Below are 10,939 nucleotides of genomic sequence, written 5' to 3' on the forward strand. Positions count from 1 at the left end.
AGGAACTGAATTTAAACATGCCTGGGATAAACATATATCCATTGTAAGATAAAATACAGGAAATAGTAAAAGGGCAGACTAGATGGACCATGAGGTCTTTTTCTGCCGTCAGTCTTCTATGTTTCTATGTTTCTAACACTTTGAATTGTGACCGGAAACTGATCGACAGCCAGTGCAGGCTGCGGAGTGTTGATGAGACATGGGTATATTTAGGAAAGCCCATGATGGCTCTCGCGGCCGCATTCTGCACGATCTGGAGTTTCCGAACACTTTTCAAAGGTAGCCCCAACATCTCTCCTTGTCACCACAAAAGCCCATTTGAGGAGGACTCCCCAGCTCATTTGGAGTTTGCCAAGTTGGAAAACCAAACAAACCCCAAAATGTCGTGAAGAGCTGATATAGGAAATGTTCCCAAATCCATCATGATCAGAAAACAGTTAAGTTTTCTGACTCAGTGAAAGCCACAATTAGCCATTTACAAGGAAATTATCCCACTGACTCTTCTGTTAAAAAGTCCTGTCTTGGCCATGGTGACTCACGCTGAAGCTGCTCAAAAGGATGACAGTGATGACTAAATCGGCTTTATTTATGAATGTGTCACTGTTTCTCTCTCCATCAGGATGTGTGTGTGTGTGTGTTTTTCTTAGGATTCACAAAGCAGCCCACGTGACAATCTATGGTACTGTACAACCATATGCTGATCACGCACAGAAATATAATTATCTTGGAATTGACAGCCTGTCAATCATGGATACCCTCCCGCACATTTTCCGACATCTATGCAGCTGAGAAAAAGAAAGGACGTTTGATTAGAAAAGTATATACAATATAGAATGAAGTATATAGAATACAGTGATACCTCGTCTTACAAATGCCTCGTCATACAAACCTTTCGAGATACAAACCCGGGTTTTAAGATTTTTTTGCCTCTTCTTACAAACTATTTTCACCTTACAAACCCACCACTGCTGCTGGGCAACCCCATTTCCGGACTTCCATGTTTTTGTGATGCTGCAGGGGAATCCCAGCAGCGCAAAAACAGGAGCTTCGCTGGCAACGGAAGTCTGGAGGTGGGGTTTCCCATGGAGGGGAGCCTCAGGGGAATCCAAGCAGAGCAAAAACGGGCACTTCAGCTAGCAAGAGGGGTGAATTTTGAGCTTGCATGCATTAATCGCTTTTCCATTGATTCCTATGGAAAACATTGTTTCGTCTTACAAACTTTTCACCTTAAGAACCTCGTTCCGGAACCAATTAAGTTTGTAAGACAAGGTATCACTGTATATAACAAAGAATTATGAGGCACAGTGACGCAGTGGTCAGAGTGCAGTATTGCAGGCTACTTCAGCTGTCTGTTGGCTGCCTGCAATTTGGCAGTCCGAATCACACCAGGTTCAAGGTTGACTCAGCCTCCCATCTTTTCAAGGTGAGTAAAATGGGGACCCAGATTGTTGGGGGCAAGAGGCTGACTCTGTAAACTGCTTAGAGAGGGCACTGTAAATCGGTATATAAAAAAATAAAATAAAATAAAATAAAATAAAATAAAATAAAATAAAATAAAATAAAATAAAATAAAATAAAATAAAATAAAATAAAATAAAATAAAATAAAATAAAATAAAATAAAATAAAATAAAATAAAATAAAATAAAATAAAATAAAATAAAATAAAATAAAATATAAAATAATAAAATAAAATAAAATAATAAAATAAAATAAAATAAAATAAAATAAAATAAAATAAAATAAAATAAAATAAAATAAAATAAAATAAAATAAAATAAAATAAAATAAAATAAAATAAAATAAAATAAAATAAAATAAAATAAAATAAAATAAAATAAAATAAAATAAAATAAAATAAAATAAAATAAAATAAAATAAAATAAAATAAAATATAAAATAAAATAAATAAAATAAACAAAAGCAAAGTGATTTTGGAAGAGAAATATTATAACTCCCTCCTCAAATTCATCCCATTCTTTTTTTTAAAGAGCTGCTAATTTGGTGCTATGGCATGTAATGTGACCGCTTAATTCTGCATTGTAAGCTGCGGCAGAGTCACTTGGGTGATTTGGGAAGTTCTAGGAATTTGTCGAATAAATAAAAGCAAATAAATTTTATCAAGAAGTTCTTTTTTCCACCCTCCCACGTTTACCTTCCTATGTTAAGCGTCTTTTTCAGAGAATTCGTCCTGCCCCTCCATAAATTCTCACTGACCACCCACAACTGAAAAGCATCACATTCTTGACTCATAAGCCTATTCCTAGCAGAAGTGACAATTTTGAAATTGCCTCAACATAACATAGCTATTGTGGCAACCACCCAATTTTAGAGTGGCAACAGGCTGTGGAAATGTATCCCCGAGGGGAGGGCAGGAAGAAAGATCATAGAGACTGGACGGGGTGGGGGATAGAACGAAGGTCCATTAGCATCACAGCCAGATATCCCCAGGCAGAAAGAAAGATCATAGAGACTAGACAGGTGGGATAGAACGAAGGTCCATTAGCATCGCAGCCAGATATCCCCAGGCAGAAAGATCATAGAGACTAGACGGGTGGGATAGAACGAAGGTCCATTAGCATCGCAGCCAGATATCCCCAGGCAGAAAGAAAGATCATAGAGACTAGACGGGTGGGATAGAACGAAGGTCCATTAGCATCGCAGCCAGATATCCCCAGGCAGGAAGAAAGATCATAGAGTCTAGACGAGTGGGATAGAACGAAGGTCCATTAGCATCGCAGCTAGATATCCCCAGGCAGAAAGAAAGATCATAGAGACTAGACGGGTGGGATAGAACGAAGGTCCATTAGCATCGCAGCCAGATATCCCCAGGCAGGAAGAAAGATCATAGAGTCTAGACGAGTGGGATAGAACGAAGGTCCATTAGCATCGCAGCCAGATATCCCCAGGCAGAAAGAAAGATCATAGAGACTAGACGGGTGGGATAGAACGAAGGTCCATTAGCATCGCAGCCAGATATCCCCAGGCAGAAAGAAAGATCATAGAGACTAGACGGGTGGGATAGAACGAAGGTCCATTAGCATCGCAGCCAGATATCCCCAGGCAGAAAGAAAGATCATAGAGACTAGACGGGTGGGATAGAACGAAGGTCCATTAGCATCGCAGCCAGATATCCCCAGGCAGAAAGAAAGATCATAGAGACTAGACGGGTGGGATAGAACGAAGGTCCATTAGCATCGCAGCCAGATATCCCCAGGCAGGAAGAAAGATCATAGAGTCTAGACGGGTGGGATAGAACGAAGGCCCATTAGCATCGCAGCCAGATACAGACTACGGAGATAAAGCAACCCCTCTGGGCCCTTTTTAAAAGACTGAGACTCAAAGCAAAGTATTCCTGGAATGGAGCGCTTGGAAGAAAGAAATTCTCTTCTGATAATTCGGGAAAGGTCATCTTGATTTTGCCGCAGTCGATGGGCCGGTGGGTTGTTGAAAAAAAGCATCCAGCCTGTTGTCACGTTGAGTTGATGTTGAGTAAACAAGGATGAAAGAAGAACAAAAAGGGTGGAGATTAGAAAAGATGTCTTGCCTCCCAGCAAAGTTTGTTCAGACCTAGGGGGATGTGTGTTTTCAAAGCCAGAAACACCAGGGTATTATTGCCAATTCATTTCCCTTGCACCTTGTTTTTAAAACTCAACTACTTTAAGGGGAGAAATCTGAGCAAAACAACACAGGATATCCTGAAAGATTCTGGGATTAAGAACATCTGCAGGAGAGGGGTCAACAAAATCTGTAAAGTGGTAGGAAAAGCAAGTAGAATGCTTGGCTGCATAGCTAGAGGTATAACAAGCAGGGAGATTGTGATCCCGCTATATAGAGAGCTGGTGAGACCCCATTTGGAATACTGTGTCCAGTTCTGGAGACCTCACCTACCAAAAGATATTGACAAAATTGAACAGGTCCAAAGACGGGCTACAAGAATGGTGGAAGGTCTTAAGCATAAAACGTATCAGGAAAGACTTCATGAGCTCAATCTGTATGTCTGGAGGACAGAAGGAAAAGGGGGGACATGATAGAAACATTTCAATATGTTAAAGGGTTAAATAAGGTTCAGGAAGGAAGTGTTTCCTGATATGTTTTACCTTCCACCATTTTTGTAGCCCGTCATTGGACCCATTCAATTTTATCAATATCTTTTGGTAGGTGAGGTCTCCTGTATACAGTGACCTGTATACTGCATGAGTCAAAAAGAGGGCAGTGAAAGTATTTACTGACCCCTCGCTTCTTGGACACAAACTGTTTCAACTCCTACCCTCAAAACGTTGCTACAGAGCACTGCACACCAAGACAACTAGACACAAGAGTTTTTTCCTGAACGCCATCACTCTGCTAAACAAATAATTCACTCACCACTGTCAAACTTTTTACTAAATCTGCACTTCTATTTCTACTAGTTTTTTCTCATAATTCCTATGACCCATCTCCTCCCACTTAGGACTGTATGACTGTAACTTGTTGCTTGTATCCTAAGATTTTTATTAATATTGATTGTTTCTTCATTGCTTATTCGACCCCTATGACAATCATTAAGTGTTGTACCTCATGATTCTTGACAAATCTATATTTTCTTTTATGTACACTGAGAACATCTGCACCAAGACAAATTCCTTGTGTGTCCAATCACACTTGGCCAATAAAGAATTCCATTCTATTCTATTCTATTCTATTCTATTCTATTCTCTAGAACCAAGACCTGGGCCTCAAACTTGCAGAGATCTTTCGAAACATAGTTGTAATATTTAGTTCAGGACAAACATATTCAGATACTCCAAATGATGGACATTCCTCTATAACAGGGCTGGGCAATTAATTGGGATGGTTTTAGAGCAGTGTTTCCCAACCTTAGCAACGTGATGATATCTGGACTTCAACTCCCAGAATTCCCCAGCCAGCAAATGCTGGCTGGGGCATTCTGGGAGTTGAAGTCCAGATATCTCCAAGTTGCCAAGGTTGGGAAACACTGCTCTAGAACTGAACACAGTATTCCAAATGCAAACAACAATCAGGGTAACCATAGTTAAAACACATACCTGTTCCTTCTTGTTCTTCCCTTTTATAGTTTTAATCATCCGGGTGGGGCAGTTATTCTTTTTCCAATGGACTCTTGTGTAAATAGCTTGATGTGTCACATTTTGTGATGTTTTTAAGAGGGAGAGGAGAGAAACAAACAGGAAGAAAAGAATGCAACACAGCAGGGTTTTTTCTCCACTCGCCTGTGTGACCTTTAAGCCATTGTTGTTATACATTATCAGGGATAAAAGGACCCAAACATACCCTGGAATTTTATCTCTGGAAATCATTGATTTTCTAGCGAAGTGTAGCCTCAGGAGAGAAGCAGCTCTGGAGGGAAAGAATGAAAGAAAAATCTAATTGATGGAGGGGAGGAGGGGAGTTAATTGACCAAAGAGGAAAATTTGCAACCGGTTGTAAGTGGTATGGCTGGTTGGGCTGGGCTCTGCTTTTGCGAGCTTGCAAATTTTTTTTTTAATTTTATCTGCCTCTCCTGGCTTGGCCACCTTCTTCTCTAATCTTGCTCAGCTGAGCTGGGATTGTTATCATCTGACACTCAGCCTGCGCAAATAGTGCAAGTTGCGCCATGGAGTTGTGACAGCGTGAACCAATTTTTTATTTCTGGACCAGGTCAGTTCCTCGAAAGGTCACAGTGCTACCAGAGGGTGAAAAAACCGGCGTTATTGATTTGCTCAGAAGCAAATTTCCATGCCCGAATGGTTTTAGCCACATTAACAATTAACCAACTAAGCATCGGATTGCCAGAGAGTTCGCCCTGTTAAATTGCATCGGGCTTGAAACTTGGCAAACTCTGCCCACGTTTTCCCCCCCTCTTTTTGGGAAAATTTAAAGGAGAAGGAAAGGTTAATTATTTTCAGACATGAAAAATCTGGCTTGACCCCTGTCTGACCACAAGAAAGGCTAAGTCAGCACAACAGATTGCTCTTAGTACCGTACAGTGCTTTGTAAAATGACTAAACAGTGTGTGATTGTGTTAAACGGGTGTTTACAGAAATTAAGGCCTTAAACTGGGATTGAAAATAAAGAGATATTGTGAGATAAAGTATGTATATATGCGTGGGGAGAAACTCCCAGACAGCACCTGGGGAAAAAGAAGATCTGGACAAAATACCTAAATAAATAATAATGCAGAGGGATTCAGTGCACCCACCATACACCAATGAGAGATATATAATTGCTAAAAATATACAAATCCTTTAAAAAGATACAGTACAAACCTGTATATCTAATTTCCTGAAGTGTTTTCTATTGTGCTGGGAGGAGAGAGATAGAGAAAGAAGGAGGGAGGGAGGGAGTAAAGGAAGGAAGGGAGGGAAGAAAGAAAGAAAGAAAGAAAGAAAAAGGGAGGGGAGGAAGGGGGAGGAAGGAATGAGAGAGAAAGACAGAAGGAAAGAAGAAAGAAAGAAAGAACAAGGGAGGGAGGGGAGGAAGGAGGGGAGGGAGGAATGAGAGAGAAAGAGAAAGACAGAAGGAAAGAAGAAAGAAAGAAAAAAGAAAGAAAGAAAGAACAAAGGAGGGAGGGAGGAATGAGAGAGAAAGAGAAAGACAGAAGGAAAAAAGAAAGAAAGAAAGAAAGAACAAGGTAGGGAGGGGGGGTGGGAGGAATGAGAGAGAAAGAAAGAAAGAAAGAAAGAAGGAAGAAAGAAGAAAGAAAGAACAAGGGAGGGAGGAATGAGAGAGAAAGAGAAAGACAGAAGGAAAGAAGAAAGAAAGAAGGAAGGAAGGAAGGAAGAGGTAAATATTTTTAAATTCAAAGAAGAGCCCAGAAAAAGAAAAAGAATTCTAGAAATCCATCTAGAAATTGTTTCTTTAAAATATGGAAAAAGACTACAGTTCCTCTGAGAAGGCTCAGCATTTGGGAAATTTGCCGTCTTCATTTAGTTTTCCCAATCCGGACTTCTCTCAGTGGAAAAATTATAATTCTACACATAAGAAGCATACGGGGGAGGTTTAAGTGTCCCTGTTGATATCTGAGGAGAGATGGCTATTCCCTGGACATTTGGTCCCCCTTGTTGGAAAAGGTGGAAAATGCAGATGGCATTTGACTGGGCAAGGCGGGAGGAGTCTCCAAAATATGGGCACGGCTGGCAAGTTTCACACACAAAGCCTTCAAAGCACCTACGACAACTTTATTTGGAAGTCATCTTTCACTCGGCTGACGGCAGAGGGAAAGTACATATTGACTTTGGATGTTTGGCCAGCAGCTGCTTAGCAACCAGCAGTGGCTGGGTGCAGAATCTGACAAGGGCTGAGAAGCCTTCAATGATCTGGTTCTTGGGCTTTCCTAAATACGCCCATGTCACACCAACACTCCACAGTCTGCATTGGTTGCCGATCAGTTTCCGGTCACAATTCAAAGTGTTGGTTATGACCTATAAAGCCCTTCATGGCACCGGACCAGAATATCTCCAGGACCGCCTTCTGCCACACGAATCCCAGTGACCAGTTAGGTCCCACAGAGTTGGCCTTCTCCGGGTCCCGTCAACTAAACAATGTCGTTTGGCGGGACCCAGGGGAAGAGCCTTCTCTGTGGCGGCCCCAACCCTTTGGAACCAACTCCCCCCCGGATATCAGAGTTGCCCCCACCCTCCTAGCCTTTCGTAAGCTCCTTAAAACCCACCTCTGTCGTCAGGCATGGGGGAATTGAGACTTTCCCTCCCCCTAGGCTTATAAAATTTATGCATGGTATGCTAGTATGTATGATTGTTTTTTTTAATTTGGGGTTTTAAATTAACTTAAACTTAAATATTAGATTTGTTTACATTGTACTATTATTGCTGTGAGCCGCCCCGAGTCTGCGGAGAGGGGCGGCATACAAATCTGATAGATAGATAGATAGATAGATAGATAGATAGATAGATAGATAGATAGATAGATAGATAGATAGATAGATAAATCTTCAGAAAACTGGATGCCTCCTCAGAAACAAACAAACAAACAAACAAAAACCAAGCAGGAGACATTCATTTCTCTACCAGAGTCTCTTGGGTCCTGTCCTAAAGTGGGCAGTTTCTAAACACGATGCCAAATCCACCGAAACCACCAAGAAAATTGAGAAACTATGGGCCCAATAGGGGGGGATGCTGCTCCCACCGCTCCTGGTGCATTGCGTGCGCATCTCTGCATTGCTGGAGTGCGTGTGCATGCATCTAAGCAAGATTTTGCTTCTGTGCATGCATTTTTCACTCTCCCCAGACATTATTATTATTATTATTATTATTATTATTATTATTATTATTACATTATTATTATTATTATTATTATTATTATTATTATTTGTTAGATTTGTATGCCGCCCCTCTCCGTAGACTCGGGGCGGCTCATAGACATAGAAGACTGACGGCAGAAAAGACCTCCTGGTCCATCTAGTCTGCCCTTATACTATTTCCTGTATTTTATCTTAGGATGGATCTATGTTTATCCCAGGCATGTTTAAATTCAGTTACTGTGGATTTACCAACCACGTCTGCTGGACGTTTGTTCCAAGGATCTACTACTCTTTCAGTAAAATAATATTTTCTCACGTTGCTTTTGATCTTTCCCCCAACTAACTTCAGATTGTGTCCCCTTGTTCTTGTGTTCACTTTCCTATTAAAAACACTTCCCTCCTGGGCCTTATTTAACCCTTTGACATATTTAAATGTTTCGATCATGTCCCCCCTTTTCCTTCTGTCCTCCCGACTATACAGATTGAGTTCATGAAGTCTTTCCTGATACGTTTTATGCTTAAGACCTTCCACCATTCTTGTAGCCCGTCTTTGGACCCGTTCAATTTTGTCAATATCTTTTTGTAGGTGAGGTCTCCAGGACTGATCAGAGGATTCCAAATGGGGTCTCAACAGCGCTCTATACAGCGGGATCACAATCTCCCTCTTCCTGCTTGTTATACCTCTAGCTATGTAGCCAAGCATCCTACTTGCAACCAATTCGGAGAACTTCAATCTGTTTGGCATCAAAGAACTCGTCCAGGTGATGAGTTTTGGGTGAAATTGGATCAGGGCTTGACCTTCCCTTCCCTCTGCTCCGTTCAACACGTGGTCCGGTGCCAACAATTCCTGGCTGAACATAGCAAGCTCTTCCAAAGCAATTATAATTCCCACTCAAGTTGCAAAGGCAGGTAAGGTTACCTTATCTGACCTGGCAACACCTTCAACGTACCTTCACACTCCGACTGCCGAGCCAGCACTGCAGATGAGTTGTCTCCTTTTTGCCTTTCGGGATCTTCTGCCAGAAGATTCTGGCTTCTGTAGCTGGGACGCAGGCAGAGATCCAATCGAAGCCACATTCCAAGTATCCGATGGCAGGAGGACAAGGGCCGTGTTTGAACCTTAGCTGGATATATAGCTATTCAAACGTCTGCTTGATAGCTGGAGTTAGTTCCACACTCAAAGCAGGATTCTGGAGCTTCTGCTACACTTAAATTTGATCATCCGGTGTAGGACCATTCCATGGGATGCGGTGGGGGTGAAGCCAAGTGAAGGAGACAACCACAGCTGAAAACCTCATGTTCCACATGTAGAAAAGCCACGGTGGCGCCATGGTTAGAGTGCAGTACTGCAGGCTATTTCTGCTGTCTGTTGGCTGCCTGCAATTTGGCAGTTCGAATCTCAATAGGTTCGATGTTCACTCAGCCTTCCTTCCTTCCTTCCTTCCTTCCTTCCTTCCTTCCTTCCTTCCTTCCTTCCTTCCTTCCTCCCTCCCTCCCTCCCTCCCTCCCTCCCTCCCTCCCTTCACAGCCCCCAGACCTGTTGGCAAAGCCAGGTCTTAACAGCTTTTTGAAAGGCGAACATCAGGGGTGGGTGGGGGAGTTGGTTCCATAGAACCGGGGCAGCTACAAAAAAGTCCCTCCCCCATGGTCCCACCAACCTACATTGTTTAACAATGACAACTATAACAACAACAGAGTTGGAAGAGACCTTGGAGGTCTTCTAGTTCAACCCTCTGCTTAGGCAGGAAGCCCTATACTACTTCAGACAGAAGATGATTATCCAACATCTGCTTAAAAACCTCCGAAGACTAAAAAAACATAGTGGTACATCTAATCCAATTAATATAATTAATTGTGTTGGGGCATTCACAACTTCTGGAGGCAAACTGTTCCACTGATCAACTGTTCTGACTGTCAGGAAATTTCTGCTTAGTTCTAAGTTACTTCTCTCCTTGTTTAGTTTCCACCCATTGCAATGTCGTCTGGCGAGACCCAGGGGAAGAGCCTTCTCTGTGGTGGCTCCGACCCTCTGGAACCAGCTCCCCCCTGAGATTAGGATTGCCCCCACCCTCCTTGCCTTTCGTAAACTCCCTAAAACCCACCTCTGCCGTCAGGCATGGGGGAACTAAAACATCTCCCCCTTGCCCATGTTGTTTTGCTGTTTGATTGTGTGCTTGTTTTTTATAGAAACATAGAAACATAGAAGTCTGACGGCAGAAAAAGACCTCATGGTCCATCTAGTCTGCCCTTATACTATTTTCTGTATTTTATCTTAGGATGGATATATGTTTATCCCAGGCATGTTTAAATTCAGTTACTGTGGATTTATCTACCACGTCTGCTGGAAGTTTGTTCCAAGGATCTACTACTCTTTCAGTAAAATAATATTTTCTCATGTTGCTTTTGATCTTTCCCCCAACTAACTTCAGATTGTGTCCCCTTGTTCTTGTGTTCACTTTCCTATTAAAAACACTTCCCTCCTGAACCTTATTTAACCCTTTAATATATTTAAATGTTTCGATCATGTCCCCCCTTTTCCTTCTGTCCTCCAGACTATACAGATTGAGTTCATTAAGTCTTTCCTGATACGTTTTATGCTTAAGACCTTCCACCATTCTTGTAGCCCGTCTTTGGACCCGTTCAATTTTGTCAATATCTTTTTGTAGGTGAGGTCTCCAGAACT

General features: G+C 41.8%; 1 long non-coding RNA gene across 1 annotated transcript; it reads right to left on the reverse strand.

Annotated features, from left to right (window-relative positions):
- Positions 1-3,252: 3,252 nt before the first annotated feature.
- Positions 3,253-5,154, reverse strand: LOC139172877 (uncharacterized). The gene is made up of 2 exons (XR_011559947.1): positions 5,048-5,154; positions 3,253-3,465 (listed from the first exon to the last, which is right to left on the reverse strand). It is a non-coding gene; the product is annotated as an uncharacterized lncRNA (long non-coding RNA).
- Positions 5,155-10,939: the final 5,785 nt, after the last annotated feature.

The sequence above is a fragment of the Erythrolamprus reginae genome, chromosome 10, assembly GCF_031021105.1.
Source record: "Erythrolamprus reginae isolate rEryReg1 chromosome 10, rEryReg1.hap1, whole genome shotgun sequence".
Classification (NCBI taxonomy): domain Eukaryota; kingdom Metazoa; phylum Chordata; class Lepidosauria; order Squamata; family Dipsadidae; genus Erythrolamprus; species Erythrolamprus reginae.